A 25,942-nucleotide genomic window follows, 5' to 3' on the forward strand; every position below is an offset into this window, starting at 1 on the left:
ATAAGAGCTTCCCGGGTTGGCGGCTATAAATTGAGTGGCATACCGATTTGTTTCTGCCACGACTAAGTCCAGGAGCTCCCTAGTCAAGAACAGCTCCAAAAATCCCAGGGCCGAACCGATCTGAGCTGTCTCAACCCGAACTTCAGACTGGGCGGTGAAAGGGGGAACTACAGGTGCAGCTGAAGTTGGTGACTGCCAATCAGGGTTTGCCAGCACCTCAGGGATTCTAGGGGCTCTACGGGCCTGTCTTTGCGGTGGCTGCGACGGGGTAACTATTGCACGTGCCACCGTACCAGCTTCAACTGCCCTTCTGGTGCTCGCCACTTCATCATGTTGTACGGCAGTGCTGGTACTAGGTCCAGGATGGGCTGCGCTGCTGGTGTATGCCTCACCACGTAATCCGACAGCGCCAGCCCCACTCTGCTGCCCTTGAAACGGATCCTGCGCAACCTGTGGTCTAGCAACAAGGGGCCGGGTACGCCTGGTGCTATCAGGGACCTCAACCTCCTCGCCTGAACTTTGGGTCAGACTGCCACTGCTTTCTACAGGTTCATATTCTGACCCACTAGATTCGTCAGATGAGGGTTCCCATTCCTCATCCGACTGGGTCAGAATCCTGTAGGCCTCTTCAGAAGAATACCCCCTGTTTGACATTTGGACTACTAAATTTAGGGGTATTCCCTGAGACTACCCAAGAAAAAAAGCAAGCCTATCTTACAAAGGGGAGGCTAGCGAAGTACCGGAGGCCGCTGCGATTGATAAAAAATATCAAAACTGATTTTTTTTTATCGCCGCAGCGCTTGTAAAGTGATTGTGCAGTGATCAAAAAACTAAAAAAATTTTGTCACTGCAGCGGGGCGGGCGTAGGTGAACGCACGTGTGGGCGACCAGTCAGGCCTGATCGGGCAAACACTGCGTTTTGGGTGGAGGGCGAGCTAAGGTGACACTAATACAATTATAGATCTGACTGTGATCAGTTTTGATCACTTACAGATACTATAAAAGTACAAATGCTGATTAGCGATACGCAATCAGCGAATAAGTGACTGCGGTGCGGTGGGCTGGGCGCTAACCGACGCTAACTACCTAACCAAGGGACCTAAACTATCCTAAAACTATAAATCAATACCAGTGAGAAAAAAAAAGTGACAGTTTACACTGATCACTTTTTTCCCTTTCACTAGGTGATTGGGGGCGATCAAGGGGTTAATTGGGGTGATGGAGGGTGATGGAGGGTGATCAGGGGGCTAAGTGTGGTGTTGGTGCTCCTCTGCTGGAACCAACCGACGAAAAGGACCAGCAGAGGAGCACAGAAGCCATTTAACACATTATATTTATAAATATAATGTGTTAGATGGCTTCTGATTCAATTTTTTGAAAATCATCAACCTGCCAGCGACGATCATTGGCTGGCAGGTTGATGACGAACTTGTCTTTTAAATTTTGCCAGCCTGCGATGCGCATGCGGGGGCCGGCTTTGCCCGAAATCTCGCGTCTCGCGAGAGGACGCACCGGTGCGTCCACCCAGAGTAACAGGACCGCCGCAAAGACACAATCCTGCGTACGGCGGTCCTGAGCAGGTTAAGGACCGGAGATTTGGGGGATTTTGCATTTTCTTTTTTCTCTCCCTGCCTTCCCGGAGCCATAACTTTTTTATTTTTCGGTTCACATAGCCATATGAGGGCTTGTTTTTTGCGGAACAATATATACTTTCCAACGCCACCATTTAATATTGCACACGATGTAGTGGGAAGCGGGAAAAAATTCTAAATTGGGTAAATTTCTTTAAAAAAGAGCGATTCTGAAACATTTTTCCGGGTTTTTTATTTATGCTGCTCGATTTGCGATAAAACTGACCAGTTACTTTTATTCTACAGGTCATTACGAATCCGACGATACCTAATATGTATAGTTTTTCTTGCGTTTTGTAGTAAATAAAAATTCTAAAGTGGGACAAAATCAGTTTTATTTTTTTGTTGCCATGTTTTGACCCCTATAACTTTTTTATAATTACGTTTACGGAGCTGTATTGGGGCTCATTTTTTGCGGGACGATCTGAACTTTTTATTGATACCATTGTGGGGTGTGTATGACTTTTTGATCACTTTTTATTTTTTTGTAGAAAATGAAGCGAACACAAATGGTGAATTCGCCATTTGGACGCTTTTTTCCGTTTCGCTATTTGCCTAATGGGGAAAAAAAATAAAATATTTTCATACTATGGGCATTTTTGCAACTTGCGACACACATAATGTATTTGCATTTTTTTATTTATTTAGATTTTGGGAAAAGGGGGGCGATTTAAACTTTTATATTTTTTTCATTTATTTATTTTTTTTACACTTTTTTATAGTTCCCATAGGGGACTATAACATTCTTTTTTTTTTAATCAAATCTTTATTTATTAAGATTTATTTCATATGATAAGACAAGTACATATGAAAATAATTAAGAAACAATAACTGCTCCATAATAAACATATCTGGTTACATGTATAAAGAAGTTGAGGTACATGCAGGAATTCGTTTAACAAGTTAAGACGAAGAAGCTAAATTAGCATATATAAATAAGGCACAAAAGAGTTAACAAAACACGTGAATTGCCGTTTAACCATAAGCCCAAGTACAATGCACATTATAATATATATATCCCATGTAAATAGCATAATCAACACATTATCTTGCAGAAATTCCCTCAGACCTTCCTGGGTTAGTATGTCCGAAACGATCAGCTATCCTACTCATACCCTTATATAATCCAGAGGATGAGTATGGGATTCCCTCTATACAGCATCTGAGACAGAAGCGTACCAATCTTTCCATTTACTCCAGGACATTAGGAACTTGTCATGGGATAGGGTTTCCCAGCTTGTCAACTCTTCTAGCTGGCATATCTCCTGTACCTTGTTCATCCATTCTCGCAAATTCGGCACATCCATAGATAGCCAATATTTTGGTATCAGCAGCTTAACAGCTGCTATCAATTGCGCTAGCAAAGAATGTGCTGCTAATCTATAATTGCAATCTGGCAAATTGAGGATAGCTACCGAAGGTGTGATAGGAGATCTGATCTTGTATATATTTTGCACCTTCTCCGACACCATGTCCCAGAATCTCTTAATTGATGGACAGGCCCACCAGATGTGAAACATGGTCCCTCTGGCCTCACCACATCTCCAGCAAACTGCTGAATTGGAAGGCGAGATGGTATGTAATTTGTCGGGGGTCTTATACCATCTTGTGATTATTTTAAAAGAATTCTCTTGTATTTTTATACAACGTGAGTAACCATGTGAGTGGGCAAGTATTCTCTCTGAGGTGTCATTGCCAATTGTAAAGTCCATTTCAGAAGCCCATTGTTCAATGAACTTTGGTCTGGTATCAGAACCTATTTCCAGAACCTTATTATAAATCCGGGAAATAGCTACTTTCCTGCTGATTGACTGATTCCATATCCCATCGTACCAAGTAGGGGCATAATTGCTGGAGGTAATGTTTAAATATTGCTGTCAAATTTTTTTGAATTGCAAGTGATGTGTCAAGGTCCAGGGTAACCGCCGAAAAGTGTCCCTCAAAGATGATAAATCTGGAATCTTACGATTTACCAACAAATCTCCTATTGCCATGTCACCCAAAGCGGCCAATAGTCCCATGTCATCTCTAAACTCTGCTTCCAACAAATAGGGTAGAAATCTAATGGGTGTTAGGGGGGAGATGCAACTAATAGGGTGCAGAAATTCAGATAGTTTGTACCAGGAGTCAACTACCCCCTTAAGCGAGTTAGGAATACCGTCCCCACTAGTAGGTTTGTGACTAACGCCCCATAATAAGGATAGCCCTCTGGGTCCTAACAGCTTCCTCGCTATCTGGCATCCTAATTTATCCACTTTGGGATTTATTATCTCAGAGTGTAGCCTCATCTGAATTGCTCTATAGTAACCATTCCCATCCGGCAATCCAAATCCGCCCTTATGTTTGGGTAGTATTAGCCTCTTATATGCGATCCTGGGTTTGGCCTGATTCCACACAAATGAGGAAAAAAATTTTTTTATCTGACCTAAGAACTGACGGGGCAATGCTACTGGCAAAGTCTGCATCAAATACAGTAGTTTGGGCAAGATATAAGTTTTAATAAAAATTTTTCTCCCTAACCATGTCAAAAATGGTATTTTAAGATCTTTTGCAGTCTAATATTTTCTAATAATTTTGGGTAGTTCTGGGAAAAAAGTTGATCAGGGTGTTTCGTTATTTGCACTCCAAGGTAATCAATGCTGTCCGTTTTCCATTTAAAGGGGTAATTTGCTTTAAGATGTGCTATGGTCGACTGTGGAGTATTGACACCTAGAGCGACGCATTTGGCTAAGTTTATTTTAAAATTAGACACAGACCTGAAATTATCTAGTTGTCTTAGCAGCGCGGGGAAAGCTACTCTAGGGTTTGACAGCAACAAGAGCATGTCATCAGCAAACGCTGCAACGGTATGTGTGAGGGGGCCAATCTTAAGTCCTTGTACTTCATTGTCCTGTCTAATTGCCTGGAGAAAGGTTTCTAAACAGAGGATGAATAGGGTTGGTGATAATGGGCAGCCCTGCCGAGTCCCATTCTTGATATCAAAGTGGGCGGAGAGGTTGCCATTTATGCGAATTTTTGCCGTGGGGGAGGAGTACAGGGATAGCACAGAGGTCACAAATTGAGAGGGAAAACCGAACTTGCGAAGAGTGGCTGCCATAAACTGCCAGTCCACTCTATCAAACGCTTTCTCAGCGTCAGTACTTAACAAAGTAATACTGTGACCACGTGACAAAGCATATTGTTGCGCCATTATAACTCAGAAAGTGCTATCCCTGCACTCCCTACCGCCCACAAAACCCGCCTGCTCAGGGGAGATCAGACCTTTGAGTAAGGGGGAGACTCTGTAGGCCAAGACCTTCGGCAACAGCTTAACATCAGCGTTAAGAAGTGAAATTGGTCTATAGCTAGATGGTAGGTTTGGGTCTTTCCCAGGTTTCGGCAGCACTGTAATGTGAGCTTCCAATGACTGCTTAGGTAATGAGGTTTCACTCAACAGGGAGTTAAAGAGAGAGACGATGTGAGGGCCTAGTACTGGAAAAAACTTTTTATAGTAAGCTACAGTCAGCCCATCGGGACCAGGGCTTTTCCTCTTAGGTGTTGACTTTAGGACCTTCTCAACCTCCTCAAGCGTTATTGGGGCTATTAAAGACTCTCTTTCCTCTACCGACAAAGATGGCAACCCTAGTTCCTGCAAAAAGGATGCCGTCTTTTCCTGTCTAATTTGCAGCTCCTCGCTAGTCTCACCTTTCCGTAAATTATATAAATCATGATAATATGTAGTGAATACATCAGAAATCTCCATGGCATCTACTGTAACTTTCCCCTCCCGAGTTGTCATTTGCTTAATGAAAGTTTGCTCTGTTCGTTTCTTAATCATGGCGGACAAGACCTTACTGCCTTTGTTCCCATGAATGTAGTGCTTGTGCTTTATTCTTAAATATGCTTTAGCAGCTTTAACATTAAGCAATGACTTAAGTTCCTGTCTAAGCCTCACAAGGATCTCCAAGTCTTTTACTGCTAAAGATCTTTTATGGGCTCTTTCTACTTGGGAAATACGGGCCAATAACTCTGTCAATTGTTTTGTCCTTTCTCTTTTAATATGTGAACCTAAGGCTATAAATTCTCCCCGTATGACCGCCTTATGAGCTTCCCACGTAATAGCGGATGTGGAGGCGGTGTTCACATTAAGATCAAAGTACTCCTTCAGTTTCTTAGTGATAGCATCTACCTCTGATTGGGTGTCTAATAACGTATGATTTAATCTCCATGACCACTCTTTCCCTCTCATGCTAGGTATCTGCAAGGCACAATATACCATAGCGTGATCAGAAATCGTTATGCTATCTATAGTAGCTGACTGAACTAAGGTCAAGCAATTTTCCTGGATCATGAGATAGTCCAGTCTCTGGTACGATTTGTGAGGATTCGAATAGAAAGAGTAATCCCTTCTATCTCCATGAATCGACCGCCATATATCTACTACATGGATATCCCGCAAGCGTGTCTGTAGTGACTTCAGTTCCCTAAACGATATAGCCGATTTCTTGGATGAGGAGTCCAATAACGGATTTAGAGTCAGATTGAAATCTCCTCCAATAATCAGCCAACCAAAGGCAAATGCGGCTATCTTATCTAGGGTTTCCATAAGCCAGTGAACTGTTTTTATATTAGGTGCATATAAATTGCATATTGTATATTTGATATGGCCTATCTCGCAGTTTAGTAGGAGATATCTGCCTTCCGGGTCCGCTAATGTTGAATGTAGGTTGAGCGGAACATTCTTATTAAACCCTATACTGACTCCCCTAGATGCAGCATTATTAGAGCATGAATGGTACCAATAATGAAATGCAGAATTACCCAGGTTGGGAATATGAGGAGTTGTGAAATGTGTTTCCTGTAGCATAATATTATCTATCGCTGCCTTTTTAATACTCCGGGAGACACGACTCCTCTTTACCGGACTGTTGCAGCCATGTACATTGTAAGTGGCAATATTAACCCTTTCATGACCAAGGGTCATTGATGCCCTAATGTCCAGGTCAAAATTTACAAATCTGACATGCGTCACTTTATGTGGTAATAGCTTTGGAACACTTTTATTTATCCAAGCCATTCTGAGATTGTTTTCTCGTGACATATTGTACTTCATGATAGTCATATATTTGAGTCAATATATTTCACCTTTATTTATGAAAAAATCCAAAATGTACCCAAAATTTTGAAAAATTCACAATTTTCCAAATTTCAATTTCTCTGCTTCTAAAACAGAAAGTGATACCTAATAAAATATTTATTACTTAACATTCCCCATATGTCTACTTTATGTTGGCATCATTTTGGAAATGTCATTTTATTTTTTTAGGACGTTAGAAGGCTTAGAAGCAATTCTTAAAATTTTTAAGAAAATTTCGAAAACCCACTTTATCAGGACCGTTCAGGTCTGAAGTCACTTTGTGGGGCCTACATAGTGGATACCCCCATAAATGACCCCATTGCAGAAACTACACGCCTCAAGTTACTCAAAACTGATTTTACAAACTTTTTTAACCCTTTAGGTGTTCCACAAGAATTAAAGGAAAATGGAGATGAAATTTCTAAATTTCACATTTTTGGCAGATTTTCCATTTTATTGCATTTTTTTATTTAACACATTGAGGGTTAACAGCCAAACAAAACTCAATATTTATTACCCTGATTCCGCGGTTTACAGAAACACCCCACATGTGGTTGTAAACCGCTGTACGGGCACACGGCAGGGCGCAGAAGGAAAGGAATGCCATACGGTTTTTGGAAGGCAGATTTTGCTGGATTGGTTTTCTGAACGCCATATGTTTTTTATTTGTCTGCCGATCGTCTTGTGCAAGGGCTCGTTTTTTGCAGAAAGTGTTGAGGTTTTAATTGGTACAATTTTTGGGTACATAGGATTTTTTGATCATTCATTATTACACTTTATAGGGCAAGGTGACCAAAAAATTGGCTGTTTTGGAACAGCTTTCATTTATTTATTTTTACAGCGTTCATCTGAGGAGTTAGGTCATGTGATAGTTTTATAGAGAAGATCGTTACGGACGTGGCAATACCTAATATGTATACTTTTTCTTATTTATCTAAGTTTTACACAATAATAGCATTTCTGAAACCAAAAAAATTATGTTTTAGTGTCTCCATAGTCTGAGAGCCATAGCTTTTATATTTTTTGGGCGATTGTCTTAAATAGGGTATCATGTTTTGCGGGATGAGGTGACGGTTTAATTGGTACTATTTTGGGGGTCATAAGCCTTTTTTATCGCTTGCTGTTGCACTATTTGTGATGTAAGGTGACAAAAATAGCTTTTTTTGGCACAGTTTTTTCTTTTTTTTTTTTAATAGTGTTTATCGGACTGGGTCTATCATGTGATATATTTATAGAGATGGTCGTTACGGACGCGGTGACACCTAATATGTGTATTTTATTTTTTCATTTTCTTTTATAGGAAAAGGCAATTTCTTTTTTTAATTTACATTTTTATTTATTTATTTTTCATTTTTATTATTTTCACTTTCCTTTTTTATCAAGTCCCTCTTGGATCATGAAGATCCAATGGGGCTGATGGCTGTACTATACTTTGCAATGCTCTTGCATTGCAAAGTATAATACTATTAGATGCCCTGTAGGTGGCAGCACCGGATGCCTTTGCCATGGCAACCGGACGCCTTTGCAAAGCGTCCGGTTGCCATGGCAACCATCGGGCGCTGCTATCAGCGCTGCAGCCCCTATGGTTCAGAGAGGGAGCTCCCTCCCTCTATTAACCCCATGGATGCTGCAACCACGGCATCTATGGGGTTACAGCAGAGTGTCAGCATAGAGCTGACACTCGCTGCTGATGGCGGCGGCTCAGGAATGGAGCCGCCGCCATCACACACAGCGGGGGCACAGGATCGGGGGCAGCGCTGGAATGGGGGGGGTATTGGGGTACGGCGGCTAACATTGAGGGTGAGGGAGGCTGGGGCAGGAGGGGCGGGGAGACAGCATGGGGCGGATCGCATTAGGGAGGGACTACATGAACATGGATCGGGCGGGGGGAACTACTTCATCAGGGGCAGGCGCGCACAGGGGGGTGTTGGAGGAGCACAGATCGGGGGGCACAGGAAGGGGGCACAGATTGGAGAGCGCAGATCAGAGCCTGAAACCGGCATTTTTTTCACTGCCGCGATCCGATTGGTTAGTCTGCACAGACTAACCAATCGGATCGATTGTCGGCAAGGAGCCACTCTGATTGGTCCCTTGCCGGCATTACTGAACTGTATGCTGTCCGTGACAGCAGCAGGACAGGGGCAGAAGCTTTAATCCAAGCGCTTTGCAGCGCTTGGATTAAAGAACTGTCTTGACGTTTATAGACGTGATAGCTGCACGGGGCATGTGCAGCTATCACGTATATATACAGATTGCAGTCGGGAAGGGGTTAAAGACTAACGGTGCCATTCATGTGCCAACAATGTGAAATAGAATCCCTTGTAAGCATAAGAACAACCAGAAGGTGGAGCACAAAACATTAATAAAAAAATAATAACCAACTGAGTATGAATCCTGTATATATGAAACATAGCAAGAAACCCTTAAAGAGTTCCTGTTGAAAAAAGGGGGTAGGGAACTAAATAACATCAGTATTCCCTGATCGGCCTAGATTCCCCTTACAGCCTATTGTGCAGATAATAAAGGTTGAATAACTACCCAACAATAATAATAATGCCATGATATCGACCTATCTAACCTGTAGGAAATAGCATTAGAGAAAATATGTGAACAGTAGTTTCATTACCATATGCGCAACTAGCGATATATGGAGAGCCTAAGGGGGGAAGGGGGGGGGAGAGGAGTAAATTGCGTTATTAATAATATTCTGATGAGCAATGTCCCCTTATGCTTACAAGACCCTGAGCATCCACGCAACGGCCTTAGCTTCAGGTGTCCATATCTCTGCTTGCTGTCTTCTTACTGCGACCGATTCTCTGTTGCTTCGGCTTCTGCCAAGGTGAGGCTTGAGGTAATGGTGGAAGTTCTTCCTCTGAAGGAACAGGGAGCCATGAAGGGACATCCACAGGTGTCAGATCTAGCATTTCCCAGACTGGTGTTAAGTCCGCAGGTGTTCTGACAGTGAACCTGCGATTCCCCGCTGTAATAAATATGCCAAATGGGAACAGCCACCTATAAGGCAACATAGAGGACCAGAGAATATCGGTTAGCGGTTTAAGCATTCTTCTTTTTTGAAGCGTGGATGCCGCCAGATCTTGATAAATTTGAATGCTTCTCCCCTGTAGGTGTACATCTCCTTTAGCCCTTGCCTTTTGTAAAATTTCCTCCGTGTCCCGGTAGCTTAGTAAGCCACAGATAACGTCTCTAGGATTTTCAGAGGACCCAGGTTTTGGCCTCAATGCTCTGTGCACTCGTTCCACTATTACCCCTTTGGCCCGGTCCGGACACAGCAGTGAAGTGAAAAGCAGGCCCATGGCGCTCATCAAATCCTCCTTCTCCTCTGCCTCTGGTAATCCTCTAATTCTAATATTACACCGTCGACTCCTGTTCTCTTGATCCTCCATCTGGAGGAGTAAACTGTTCATGGCCCTAGTATGTGCCCCCAGCGAGTCTTTAACTGCCGTATTGAAAGACAGCATGGCGTCTTGCACCTGCTCCAGGGATTCAACTCTGTCCCCAATATGGCGTACATCCGCCTTAATGGTAGCAAGGTCTGCTGCGATCGGGGCCAACGCTTTGTGAAGAGCTTCCTCTAGAAAGTCGCGGGTGAGTACCGCTGAGTCATCTTTAGGTTGCGGCCCACATACCTCTCCCGTTTCTGTGTGCTGAGTATCGTGACTCGCATCACTGGAGGCTCCTTCTTCCCCATGCCGCTTCTGCGCCATCTTGCCTGAGCGTGCGGATGTCTGGGGAGTCGATTTCTGAAAGTATTTTTCCATGTTAGGGTGTTGAGGAGGGTCCCGTTTCTGGTCAGCAGGGACTCTAGGAGGATCTTTAGGTTGGATCTTCATCCCGGCTCTCGGGTAGTGCTAATAAATAGGCTGTAGTGGAATCTAGTAGCGGGAGCTCCGCTCTCAAGCAGCCGCCATCAAGCTCGGTCAGGCCACGCCCCCGGGGACTATAACATTCAATCATCCGATTTCTTTTATCATATATTCCAATGTACTTGCATTGGAATATATGATGATTTTACTACTTTCCTATGGAGCCCTATTACAGCATAGGGCTTCATAGGAAATACTATCCAGCAGCCTGTGTTCATTCACAAGGACGCAGGCTGCTGATCACATGCTCCGGCTCCTCCAATCACAGATCGGGAGAGCCGGAGCAGTGAGTTAACTTTCGCTTTCAGTTTTTTCTCATTTCAGATGCAGTGGTCAGGATTGACCACGGCATCTGAGGTGTTAAATGTCCCCGATCGGCATAACTGCTGATAGGGGACATGAGCCGGTGTCTGCTACAAGATGCAGCAGTTTACCCGCGGCTATGGCGCCCGCATCGGCCGGGAGCAGGCGCCATATACAGAGAGCGGACACAGGGTGTACATGTACGCCCTCTGTCCTTTAGAGGTTAAATAATGTTTAGCAAATCAATATTAAAAATACATAATTAGATTGATGAAAAAAAACAACTAAAATCTGTATCAGCTGGTCTGCACTGTAGCACATGTGCATAATGTACACTACAATATGGTGCACACTGTTGCATGAGTATATTATATGTGTGTGTTGCCTTTTATTTATTTTTTTTACTTTTAGTGGCGTCTGGGAAATATTAGGGGTCTAAACAGACCCCTGACATTTCCCTTTTAAAATTGAAAAATAACTTGAGAATACAGAGTCCTCAATCTCTTTTTCTGGAGCCACAGCAGTGAATGAACAGAGTCACAAACTGAGGAGCCATCGTACTCTCCCTTATTAATAGACATGAACCCTCTGTACTGAGTGCTCTTCTGTATTCAGAGACTTGTGAATGAACAGGAAGTGATGTATAGCGAATGGCAGAACAATCGCCGGTCCGTGCGCACCAGGGCCTCAGCCTGAGGGGGCCCAGCACAATGCCTGTGCATAAATGGAGGGACTTGCCGGCTGCCGGATATTTTATTTGTTATAAAACCTTGTTTACCTTTAATAGTTTTTAAACTATTTATTTTGTAATTGTGTTCATTATCATCATCTATAAGTATGAATAGTGTCAGTGCATTTAAAGTAACCCAAAAGTGGTCCTCCTAAATTGGGCTTAAGTCAGGGTAACCTAGTAGACAGAAAACACAAAGGAGGAATTTATCAAAACTAGTGTAAAGGAAAACTGGCCTAGTTACCCATAGCAACCAATCAGATTCCATCTTTCATTTTTCAAAGGAGCTCTAAAAAAATGAAAGGTGGAATCTTATTGGTCGCAACTGAGGCAGTTTTCCTTTACACCAGTTTTGATAACTCTCCCTAAAAGAGAGGAATTTATTAAAACTGGAGCAGACAAAATCTGGAGCAACTGTGCTTATCAACCAATCCGCTTCTCTCTTTTATTTTTAATACATAACTGAAAAAACTGAAAAGAGAAGCTGATTGTTTGCTATGCACAGCGGCTGCAGATTCTGTCCGCTCCAGTTTCTATAAATTCCCCACATAATATTTTGCTTTGAAATAATTATGTAGAAATCCCCATTGATTTTTGACTAAATTGTCTAACAGGTTGGTGTGTCACCTTTGCAATGTCACACTTTATTCAGGATGAATCTACTTTCAAGTCACTAATATATTCCTTTACCTCAGTAGTACAAATATAATCTATTTATGTCCAAAGAAAACTTACCTTGCATGGTTTCTTAAAATGCAACCATAAAGAACAGTATTGAAATTCAGCCCTGAAAATCACAGATGAAAAGTACACAAAAGCCACATAAAGAATGTCCAGGGAACCTTGGATCCCAATAACTGGGTTACAGCTATATTCAAGATTGACTTCTGAACTAGTTGTCAACTTCTAAAAGTTTTAAAAAAATACCATGATGTCAAAATAATCCATATACATTCAATAGTTCACACCATCAAAAAAGATACATGCTAAAGAGATACAAACTGAGCTTTTAACTTGTGACTGAGGTCACATAGAGTCCAAGCAGAAAGTGTTGTGTTCTGTTCTCAATGGAGAGGAGACTTTCTTTAGGTTCACCTCTAAAGCCATTTATGTCGCGGCTTTAGCTTCATATTGCTTCGCATGATATCGCACAAAATAAATTTCCATTCAGGTCTATGAGCACAGTTCACACCTTTGCGATTTGTCGAACGTTAAAATACACCTGTCGCGCAAAAAAGGTGCAGGAGCTACTTTAAAGGCCGGTGCAGACCTATGCGATCTGGGACGTGCGTCCTGCACAATTGCACACAGTGATTGCCACGCGGCCCCATTGATTTCAATGGGGTGACATCCACATGGCAATCCTAGAAAAAGGTACATGTACCTTTTCAGCGACCCATGAAGCATTGCTGTTTTAGCCTGTATCGTGTTTGTTTGCACGGGCAGAATTGTGGTGGGAAGCCGCGCGTTGCACCCAGGGCAACTGGGGTGCCATTAGAATATAATGGCACCATCGGCGCGACTGTCGGAGGTAGGTGACTCCGTGACCATCTGGCAAACCGTGGGACAAGCAAAATCATACAAACAAAAACGCGCAACAACTGCGCAAAAAAAGCTCACCAGCTAATTTGCTTAGGAGTGAAATGAGTCAAAGTAATGTTAAGCGACTGCCACAAAGGGTTAACTTCTGATATAAAATCACCAACTTTCCTGTCATTATCTGAGAGAAAATAAAACTACCTAATATCAGTGTTTTCATGTGAAATATCTCTGTAATTAAATGAGATCTAACGTTGAAACCACTTGATCTTACCGGATCTAACGAAGGCCTATTAGTTTGCATCAAATTTTACCAGAAAATTGCATGTGGGGGGCTAGCCCCCCTGACGTAATACCAAATATCCATAATATCTCTGTAATTATATGAGATCTAACGTTGAAACCACTTGATCTTACCGGATTTAACGAAGGCCTATTAGTCTGAATCAAATTTTACTCGAAAATTGCATGTTGGGGGGGGGCTAGCCCCCCTATTTAATACTACCTGAAGGAGTATAAGTAAGGTATATATATAAGGTTCTTAGAGGGGATTGAAGGAGTATAAGTAACTCCATTTTGTCTTATTCAGCAACGTGTATTACATTTGGCCGTGTATTACAAAATCTCCCTACCCCTTCCCCCTTTTGGAATGTGAGAAACTTCCTGTAAGTTTGAACAGTCTTCTAACCATATAGGGTCATTTTGGCTCAAGTGCATGCTGGCCTATGTGTATATACCTGATTGGTCAAATGCTGTTACTATGAGTCATCTATTATGTTAATGCAGAGCTCATGTGTGATCATACCATAGGTCGAAACTAATGCTAACATATGATTGGATGTCAAGGAAGCTCAACCCCCTCTATTATAACTGTTTGCCAACTGTGAAATAAACCAGAATGGATTGGAAATAGACACGTGTTCAGTGTTCATCTGATTCATTCTCCCGGTACCGGATAGACTTAATTCAAGCTGATCACCGAAATCTGGAGACAGGGACACGTTAGGCAAAAGAGTATATTGCCCAACAGTTTTGGGGGCTCAGGTCCGAGATTGGGAGGGTCATCTCTTCAGGTCTACAGTGAAAGACATCAATTCTTGTCCTCCTTGGACCTGGGAGCACTGACCAAAATCTCATCCAAGTAAGTCGAACCATCTATTTATGATTTTGGTGGATTGCGGTGTCCGGGACACGCAAAAGCTATGGTAGCTTAAAAAAAGAAGTTGATTATAAGAAGCTCAGGGAGCTCATATCAGGGTGCCCTAAGGATATCTGTTCAGGGAACAGACGGTTACAAGCTTGGATTAACTCATATATATATATATATATATATATATATATATATAGTATAAGTATTTTAGAAGTAATAAGATTATCTGTTTGTGTGAGATACTGACCGGATGGTAAGTGTACGGTCACATCCCACTGTTATTGTCAAATTGATGTATTTTGGGTTAACTACTGTTAATGTGTAAAATTGTTTGTGTTGTGGAGGACTGCAAGACGCCCCATTTTTTCAGCTAAGAGTAATCTGTTGACCCGGAAAATTTGAACGCAAGTGGCGGTCTGAAACAACAATAGTCGATAGGGGTCCAAAGAGTATAGAGAGACATTAAAATACGAATCAGCTGATCAGTTGACAGGTCTTGTCGGCGCTATTTCAGTGCAGTACAGCCAGTCCTGACAGTGATTGTCTCACTTATTCTTTGAACTATAAATACTAACATGGGAGGACAAGGGTCTAAAACTAAATTCCCTAAACCAGAACCAGGAGAAACTTGTAAAATCTATGTAGCCCATGTTAGTCCAACAAACTATTACCTGATCAACCCGTGGGTAGATAATCTAGCAGGCTGGACTGAGGTAATGGATGCTGCAGATCCATTCCCCAGGGACGGTGATAATAGTATTTATCATATGGATATGGTCAAAGGACTGTGTCTAGGTGATAAAACAGCCTGGCCGCATTTCGATGCTGATCCTTCCTGGGACATGGAGTACATGTCCAGGGGAGGGGAACAGTGGCTGGAAATAGTCCCCCACTGGTATGATGCAGGTAATAGCAAGAAGAAATCCAAAGTCTGGATTGATCTGCAAGGAGGGGAAGCCTTGCATACCTCAGCATAGTGCATACATCTTCATTGCACACTTTCACGGGGTAGGACACAACAGCATACAAACTACCCATATGTTGATGAGCCAAAGTTTTTACATCACTGATAGCAAACAGCTAGTCACAGACTACATACACAGATGTATTACGTGCTTGAGAAACAACCCTAACAACCCACTGAAAATACTTCACCAACACCTTGACTACCCCATTCACCCACTTGCAGGTGGATTACACCCATATACCTAAAACAAAAGGGAAACAAGAGTATGCATTAGTGATAGTGGACATGTTCTCAAGGTGGCCAGAAGTCTTCCCTACAAAGGCAGAAGATGCTAAAACTACAGCCAAAATTCTGACTCAGCAAATAATCCCAAGGTGGGGCTGTCCTCTGGTTATTGAATCAGACCAGGGGCCGGCCTTCACCTCAAAACTTAACAAGGAGGTAGCTAGACTGTTACAAGTGGAATGGAAATTTCATATTCCATACCATCCACAAAGCTCAGGCATTGTGGAAAGAATGAACAGGACAGTTAAAGACAAACTCAGGAAGGCCACTGCTGGTACATTTGAAAAATGGAAACAAATCCTACCCATAATACTTGCAGAAATTAGAATGACGCCTAATAAGAAGTTAGGGATGTCACCATTTGAAATTCTCATGGGTAGGCCTTTCCCCACACCATGGGCAAAACGCCCCCTGGTGGTGCAGGAAGGGGACTTGGACCTGATCAGGGAGGAGTATGTTACTAATCTGATCAAAGTCCTCAGTAAAACTGAAGAAAAAGTTGCTTGTAAGTATCCTTCTCTTTCACAGGAACCAACCCATCCATTCCGGGTAGGTGACCAGGTGATGATCAAGATCTTAAAGAAGGGAAAGGAACCAGGAAGCTTCACCTACGGACCACCCACCGAGGTAGTCGCGATCACCAGAACAGCAGTCCTCACTGAACAGTCACCCACGTGGATCCACGCCACAAGGATTAAGTTGGTGAAGAAAAGAGAGGTACTAACGGGGGCAGATAGCCCTGACCTCCAACGAGGCCCAGAGGTACTAACGGGGGCAGACAGCCTTGACCTCGAAGAAGATACAGAAGGGGTACTAACGGAGGCAGACAGTCTTGACCCCCAACGAGATGACGCAGTCGGGAAATTCCTCGAGATGGCTGAGATGCAGTGCCTTAATAATTGCAATTTTGTGTCTCCTACTTACTGTCCCATGGCTGTTGGACAGACAGAAATACCTGAAAACAGAATGCAGAGGGGAAGACAATCTGTGGAAGACAAAGGAGAACTTATGGCTGTACCTGGCCAAAACTCTGAACTTAACTGACTTTTGTCTCCGAACCACTTTTTCTGCATGTAACATTTTGGAGACATGTCTGGTAGCAGTCCCCACCCCAGTAGCTGCATGGACGGGGCTCCTACGTTCCCAATGGAATGACACAGACTTGGAGGATCATGATGTTAAATATGGATATGTAAATCCTGATCATGCTTGTTATGACTGTCCTACATATGAGACTCTGCAGAGTAATATGATAGAAATAATTAAAGATCTTGTCACAGCAGCAGAAATATGTTATAACTTCACCTGTGATGAGACACTATTGCCTCCCTGCATACAAGCAAAAATGCAGAATAAGACTAAACCAAATATTTGTGATAGAGATTTAGGTAGTTGTAAAAAGATAATATCAGGAAAAAATATGCAATGTAATATTACAAAAACAGTACCATCCCTAGACAAACATGTACCTCTACCAACAGGATGGGTATTTGCCTGTGGGAATACTAGTTACACATACATACCGGCCAATATTACAGAGGGACCCTGTACAATAGCCAGGTTGACATTAGCAATGATACCACTATTCCCAGCAATGCAGACACGACACACGAGAGACACTTCCCTACAGTTACCAGAAAATTGTGAGTATAATGTGAATCTCCTCTCTAAATCAGAATATATGAGTTTAGGGATGTCTTTGATAGGAGTACCAGGTTTGGCCATATATAACCACAGGACAATATCAAAACTTGCCTGTTTTATGGTAAAACAGATAAATATCACTAGTGCAATTCTGCAAGATATGCTGCTGGATATACACTCACCTAAAGAATTATTAGGAACACCATACTAATACGGTGTTGGACCCCCTTTTGCCTTCAGAACTGCCTTAATTCTACGTGGCATGGATTCAACAAGGTGCTGATAGCATTCTTTAGAAATGTTGGCCCATATTGATAGGATAGCATCTTGCAGTTGATGGAGATTTGAGGGATGCACATCCAGGGCACGAAGCTCCCGTTCCACCACATCCCAAAGATGCTCTATTGGGTTGAGATCTGGTGACTGTGGGGGCCATTTTAGTACAGTGAACTCATTGTCATGTTCAAGAAACCAATTTGAAATGATTCGAGCTTCGTGACATAGTGCATTATCCTGCTGAAAGTAGCCATCAGAGGATGGATACATGTTCTCATTCTGTTTACGCCAAATTCGGACTCTACCATTTGAATGTCTCAACAGAAATAGAGACTCATCAGACCAGGCAACATTTTTCCAGTCTTTAACAGTCCAATTTTGGTGAGCTCGTGCAAATTGTAGCCTCTTTTTCCTATTTGTAGTGGAGATGAGTGGTACCCGGTGGGGTCTTCTGCTGTTGTAGCCCATCCGCCTCAAGGTTGTGCGTGTTGTGGCTTCACAAATGCTTTGCTGCATACCTCGGTTGTAACGAGTGGTTATTTCAGTCAACGTTGCTCTTCTATCAGCTTGAATCAGTTGGCCCATTCTCCTCTGACCTCTAGCATCCACAAGGCATTTTTGCCCACAGGACTGCCGCATACTGGATGTTTTTCCCTTTTCACACCATTCTTTGTAAACCCTAGAAATGGTGGTGCGTGAAAATCCCAGTAACTGAGCAGATTGTGAAATACTCAGAGCGGCCCGTCTGGCACCAACAACCATGCCACGCTCAAAATTGCTTAAATCACCTTTCTTTCCCATTCTGACATTCAGTTTGGAGTTCAGGAGATTGTCTTGACCAGGACCACACCCCTAAATGCATTGAAGCAACTGCCATGTGATTGGTTAACTAGACAATTGCATTAATGAGAAATAGAACAGGTGTTCCTAATAATTCTTTAGGTGAGTGTACAATCGTATAAAAAGGCTATCTTGCAGAATAGGGCAACTATTGACTATTTATTGCTCCAACATGGTATAGGATGCTCAGCGTTCGCAGGGATGTGTTGTTTCAATTTATCAGATCACTCCCGTGGAATAAAAGATAAAATAGGCCAAATAGAAGAGATGATAAAACATATAAAACAAGATGTTGACCAAGGTTCGTGGGACTGACTTTTTGGCTGGATACCTGACTTTGGTCAAATAAGATATGTTGTAGGAGTGGCACTCGCCGTGATCGCTGCAATAGTGGGTCTCTGCTGTTGTCTACAGTGTGTGCCCTCCCTTCTTACCATATGTAAAAATGTGGCCGAAAGAGGGGTACACTCAACATTCCTCTTTACACCGGTAGAGGTAGAAGAGGTAAACCCAACCTCAACAAAGCCTGAGGATTATACTCCTGAAGGGTATATGGAATACCTAAAGGCTTACAAGCAAAAAAGGAAGAGCAGAGAAAGAACCATATAGTATAAGGTATATATATAAGGTTCTTAGAGGGGATTGAAGGAGTATAAGTAACTCCATTTTGTCTTATTCAGCAACGTGTATTACATTTGGCCAGTACACTTACAAAATCTCCCTACCCCTTCCCCCTTTTGGAATGTGAGAAACTTCCTGTAAGTTTGAACAGTCTTCTAACCATATAGGGTCATTTTGGCTCAAGTGCATGCTGGCCTATGTATATATACCTGATTGGTCAAATGCTGTTACTATAAGTCATCTATTATGTTAATGCAGAGCTCATGTGTGATCATAACATAGGTCGAAACTAATGCTAACATATGATTGGATGTCAAGGAAGCTCAACCCCCTCTATTATAACTGTTTGCCAACTGTGAAATAAACCAGAATGGATTGGAAATAGATACGTGTTCAGTGTTCATCTGATTCATTCTCCCGGTATCGGATAGACTTAATTCAAGCTGATCACCGAAATCTGGAGACAGGGACACGTTAGGCAAAAGAGTATATTGCCCAACACTACCTAATATCTGAGTTTTCATGTGAAATATCTCTGTAATTATATGAGATCTAACATTGAAACCACTTGATCTTACCAGATCTAACGAAGGCCTATTACTCTGCATCAAATTTTACCTGAAAATTGCATGTGGGGGGGCTAGCCCCCCCCCCTCATTAATCACTTAATAAGTCTGTAATTATGTGAGATCTAACAAAACAACTAGTTGATCATACCTGATCTAACAAATATCTTCCAATATAGCTAATTGTTTGGTCAATTTTTTGATAAGGGGGGGCTGATGATGGGTTAGCCCCCCCTGCAAATAACTGTTAATATCTCTACTTCTGTATGAGATCTAACACAAACAACAATTGATCTAACCTGATCTAACAAAGATCTAACCAATTGCATATGTTTTGTTCAAAAATTTTGATACAGGGAGGCTAACACGGCTGAGGTTAAAAAACGTGTTAGATTATTTATTATATTTGAATGTATTCGTTTGGTGGGCCTCCAAAATAAATTTTACTGGTGGGCCCTAGGTACCCCAGTCCGACACTGTATATATTCCTCCTTTGAATTGCATCATATTTTTTTATATATTGTAATATATCACCTCTGATGACTGCATGGTAACACAGCTTTCCTGAGCACAGATTCTGACTTAGGCCTCATGCATACAATTGCAGCAGGTCCGGGATTATATTGCGACCTGCAAACAGCAGGTCCGTAATATACGGGCTATACTGTTACTCTACTGATATCTCTAGCGATATGCCCGATTGTCTCAGATAGGAATACCCCTTTAAAGGGTTATTCCCATATCGGACATTGGGGGAATATCACTGGGCCCTGCATCAATAATTGCACCGCAATCTGCGACTTTTCCCCGCTCACGCCAAGTCTAAAAACGTGGGCATGGTGTGGGCAGGGAAGGGGACGGTCCGGCAGGCCCGTCTCATTTACCATTTTGCATGCCTGTTTTAGGTGGTTTAAATGTTAAACAGCTAAAAAGCTGTCATACAGTTAGAAACGGTGGTGGATCCGGCAAATTTATGTACAGGCCGGTGCCTCTAAATAACTGTGGTGGATCCATATCCAGTGCAGGGCTTTATTAAGACCAGGGTCTAAAACACTGGTTTTAATAAATGTGCCCCATATTCTTCATATGACGGTCTGAAATAGCCACTCCTCCAAATAGCTTCCATACACTCATAGCACGGCATCTAGCTACCATTTCTCATACACTGCTCACACAGCAAAATAACCTAAGTCACTTAATGAATGTATATAATTTACCCCATATGTACAGTATCTCACAAAAGTGAGTACACCCCTCACATTTTTTGTAAATATTTTATATCTTTACATGGGACAACACTGAAGATATGACACATTGATACAATGTACAGTAGTCAGTGTACAGCTTGATTAACCGTGTAAATTTGGTGTGCCCTCAAAATAACTTGACACACAGCCATCAATGTCTAAACCGCTGGCAACAAAAGTGAGTACATGGCCACATTGTGCCCAAAGTGTCAATATTTTGTGTGGCCACCATTATTTTCCAGCACTGCCTTAACTCTCTTGGGCATGGAGTTCACTAGAGCTTTACAACTTGCCACTGGAGTCCTCTTCTACTCCTCCATAACAACATCACGGAGCTGGTGGAAGTTAGAGACCTTGCGCTCCTCCACCTTCAGTGGTCGTCTTGGAGGTGTGTTTGGGGTCGTTATCATGTTGGAATACTACCCTGCTGCCCAGTTTTTAAACGGAGGGGATCATGCTCTGCTTCAGTATGTCCCAGTACATGTTGGCATTCATGGTTCCCTGATTGAACTGTAGCTCTCCACAGCCGGCAGCACTCATGCAGCCCCAAACCATGACACTCCCACCATCATGCTTGACTGTAGGCAAGACACACTTCTCTTTGTACTCCTCACCTGATTGACGCCACATACGCTTGACACCATCTGAACCAAATTTGTTTATCTTGGTCTCATCAGACCACAATACATAGTTCCAGTATTCCTTGTCCTTAGTCTGCTTGTCTTCAGCAAACTGTTTGCCGGCTTTATTATTAGTGATGAGCGGCATAGGCAATATTCGAAATTGCAATATTTTGCGCATTTTCGTCCAAATATTCACCATAAATTTGCAAATTCGAGAATTTGTGATCTCCAGTCATAATTTTCTTGATTGCAAAAATCGGCAATGTAATATATTCGCGATAAAATTTGCCATTAGAATATTCGCGATCAACACTAAGGGGTAGGCAACTTTCCTATTGGTTGCTAGGGATGTTGCTAAGTGCCGATATTCGCAATAAATTCGCAATAAATTTGTGATAAATTCACAATTAGAATATTCGTGATCAACATTATGAATTGCGAATACGAATATATAGCACTTGTGGGGATCCGCTCTGGTAGGCAGTGGTAGCGAGTGCAGTATAGAGGCAACACAGACCGGTCTTGGTGTAAAACACAATGCTTTGTTTATTCACACGGTGCATATTTGTGAAAGACGGTGCAGTTCATAGGGAGGGTGGTCACACACCACAGCAAAATAATAGTTCAAACACAGCAAGTCCCTGCTGCAGGCTACTTGAGGCCTGTTTCAGTCACATAAAGCAAAGTCTATTTAAAGCCAGGAGTAATGTCACCTTTTCTCCTTGGTGAAGTAAGTCCATGGGCCCGGCTCCTAGCCACAGGACATGGATCCCTCCTGGATTCAGCTGCGGGTCTCTGCACACTCCTTTACAGGCCTCAGCACGCAGCCCAGCTCACCTCCACTCCTCACTCTCACAGCCAGAGAACACAGAAGCTCCACACTGTGCACCACACCCTTGTTGCTGGTCAGGTTTTAACCCTTCCCTGCAAAACCTGGCCTGGACCGTGGGGAGACAGGCACCCGCCCGCATATCTGCCTGCTCCCAATAAGAGCCGGCCCGGATCCGTTGTTAACAGCGTAACCGCTGCAAAATGCACTTTTCCGGCTCTTACTCCAGCGGGGCCAGGACCCCCGCTGGCACGTACCTCCCGTTTACGACCACCCCAGGTACTCTCCTACACACTATATTATAAATATTCGCAAATTCTCGAAGTGGTGATATTCGCGATTAAAATTCGCGATTTGAATATTCGCGCTCAACACTATTTATTATGCATAATCTTTAGAAGAGGCTTCCTTCTGGGATAACAGACATGGAGACCAATTTGATGCAGTGTGTGACGTATGGTCTGGTATACATTGACAAATGCCATTACATGCTCCTGTCAAGCAATTGACCATATGCTTTCTAAAAATGGCAAAACCATGCATTAGAACATGTCTTTGCGCAATGTAAAGTAATCCTAAATATTATTTTGTTAAGGGTCCATTCATACGACCGCAAAAGGGGTCTGCATCAGTTCAGCAATTTTGCGGAATGGGTGCGGACCCATTAATTTTCAATGGGGCCGCAAAAGATGCGGACAGCACACAGTGTGCTGTCCGCATCCGCACTTCTGTTCCACGGCCCCGCAAAAAAATAGAACATGTCCCTTCCTTGTCCGCAGCCACAGACAAGGAAAGGCATTTCTACTATAGTGCCAGCCATGTGCGGTCCGCAAAATGCAAAAAGCGCATGGCCGGTGTCTATGTTTTGCGGATCCACAATTTGCGGAACGCAAAACAGTTGCGGACGTGTGAATGGACCCTAAAGGGAATCTTTCACTATTTTTACGCTGCCCTCACTTTAAATCCTAACAGCTCCAGCGCATGCCAATGAATCCCCAAATTCATGAGCACATGGTTCTACCCACCCTCCTGTCCCTGATTGACAGTATTTTCCTACTGAATCAGCAGCAGGTGGGCGGGGAAAGCCAGAAGCTCATGAATATTCAGGACTCATCATTATGAACTGGAACTGTTCAATACAGGATTTTGGAAAAACGGCTGGGTCAATTAAAGAAAGTGACCCGGCATTTTTGCTAAGGGGACCTGTTATTAGTTTATGTTGCCCTTAGTTAGGACAACATAAAATAACAGATTCCCTTTAAATTCAGTATTATTCTGTTAGGCTAGTTTCACACTAGCATGCGGGAGATGTGACAGGAAAAGCCTGCTGGGTCTGTGGCTAGCCAGCTAAGACCTGTCCTAGGTTGCTAATGTCTCTGCATTAGCCAATAGAAGCCTGCAAGCCTTTCACTTAAAGCTGAACTGCCATTTACATAGTCACATGTCCCTTATTAGCCATTAGAAGCTCGCCAGTCCTACTCCAGGTTGCCATAACAACTGATCACAGGTTTTAGTTTTTAAAATATTTTATTAAGACATCATAGAATTGTCAGTATCGTATACAAACGAAGTACATCAAGAAGTGCACAAGCACTGAGCTACATAGTAACTGACATGTACAAAAACATGTAATAATGTTAATTTCATAACTTAACAGAAAGGTGCAAAAGAGATGGCATCAAATCACATTCATTGTAATCAATGAGCGATAATAATACAATATGGCTATAATTGCGTGTTAAGACTGTACTAGGCTTGTATGATGGGGCAACTATGAGATCCGGCGTGACAATGCTCAGTTAGGTAAATTTGCAAAATTCTTTCCAGACCCCCCCAGACCTTTTCGAAAAAGGGGAGCTGTTTATCTCCCAGTGCGCAATCTGCTCTAAGCGATACACTTGGTCGCACCGAGAGTGCCATTGTGGGATATCGGGTACTACATTTGACTTCCAGTTAGAGGCGATTAGGACTCTGGCCACTGCCAATAGTTGTTGTTGAAGGCGGTGAGTTTGGTAGGAATGACATTGTGGGGGCTGTAGACCCAGCAGACAACACTGCGGTAGAAGTGGAAATTCACTACCCTGCAATTTGGTCAAGATGTTACAAACTTCTATCCAAAAGGGTTTCACTAAGTGACATGCCCACCATATATGTAGGAAGGAACCCTCTGTTCCCAAGCATCTCCAACACATTGAGGAGGTAGAGGGGAACATCCTATGCAACCTCGTTGGGTGTAGTACCATCTAGTGATTAGCTTGTAATAGTTCTCTTGGAGGCGCACGCACCTAGAGATTTTGTAAGTTTGTGATAATAGTGTTCTGGTTTCCTCTGAGGAGAACGTGACATTTAAGTCTTTCTCCCAACTCCTAATAAATGCGTTTTGGATATTTCAAGGAGTGAAGAGTATATCTTGGGGATTTTTTTACTCGGTTCCCTCATTCCCATAATCATTTGTTCGAAGTTTGTGGGGGAGCTGCAATTGAGCATCTGTACTCCGGCGATGGATTGTAGGATATGAGCACGTTGAAATTGGGTTAGGTTCCTTATTTGGGGGTAGTCAAGAGCTGTCTCCTCATCACCATGAGGTCTTGATACTAAATCTAGAATTGGGGTCAAGTTCGCCCTTGGTCCTTCACCCAGCGTGGATCTAAACTCAGGGGTGGAATCCCACATAACATCTCTGACCTGCAATATTGGTGAAATCGGACCTGATAACAATTTCACTGTTACACCCGCATACCACACCTTGAGGGTGTTACGCGTGAGGGGATTGGTTATATGTTTCAAAATCTCAGGTCTATACCTTCTGGCTAAAGCCAAGGAGCACAGAGGAATCCCTGCCAGGTCTTGTTCTAATGCCACATCTAACCTCCCCGGCGGACTGCGGATCCATTCTAAGACTCTAAGACCCTGTATGGACCTGTAATAGATAAGAAAATCTGGAATGCCCAGACCGCCCTCTTTCTGAGATCTAGTCACCTGGCTTTAAGGCAGTCTAGGTCTGGCACCACTCCACAGGAAACGGGTCAGGATCCCTCTCAGTTGGAGAAAGAAAGATCTAGGTATAGGAATTGGCAGTGCCTGTAAATAGTACAATACTTTTGGGAGAACAATTGTTTTAATTAGGGTTCTGCGGCTGAACCAGGAGGTAAACGGCAAGTCCCAGGATGTCATGAGATCATTAACTATACGTGGTATATTTTTGTAATTTTCTGTATACAATGTTGAAGGATGGGAGGTGATATTTATACCTAGGAAGGGTATATTGCGAGATGACCAGGTGAAGGGAGTGCTCAACTCTAATCAGGTTTGTGTTTGTGAATCCAATGAAACATTTAAAAACTTGCGACTTAGATTTACTTTGAAGTTGGAGAGAGCCCCAAAGCGTTCCAATAACCCGTGAACTGCCAGAAAGGCCTCGATGGGATTCGTAATAATGAGAAGGAGGTCGTCTGCAAATGCAGCTTGCGAATGGGTAGTTCCTTTAATGGTTATACCCTGAATCATTTTATCCTGCCGTACCGCTTGTAACAGCGGCTCAATGGAAAGAATAAAGAGAAGTGGGGAAAGGGGGCAGCCCTGCCAGGTACCATTGCTAATTTTAAAAGATGGGGATAGTGTATTATTTACTAGGACTCTTGCGCTAGGGTTGCTATACATGGCCATTACCACTTCAATAAAGCTTTCTGGG

This window comes from Bufo bufo, chromosome 6, assembly GCF_905171765.1.
Source record: "Bufo bufo chromosome 6, aBufBuf1.1, whole genome shotgun sequence".
NCBI lineage: Eukaryota > Metazoa > Chordata > Amphibia > Anura > Bufonidae > Bufo > Bufo bufo.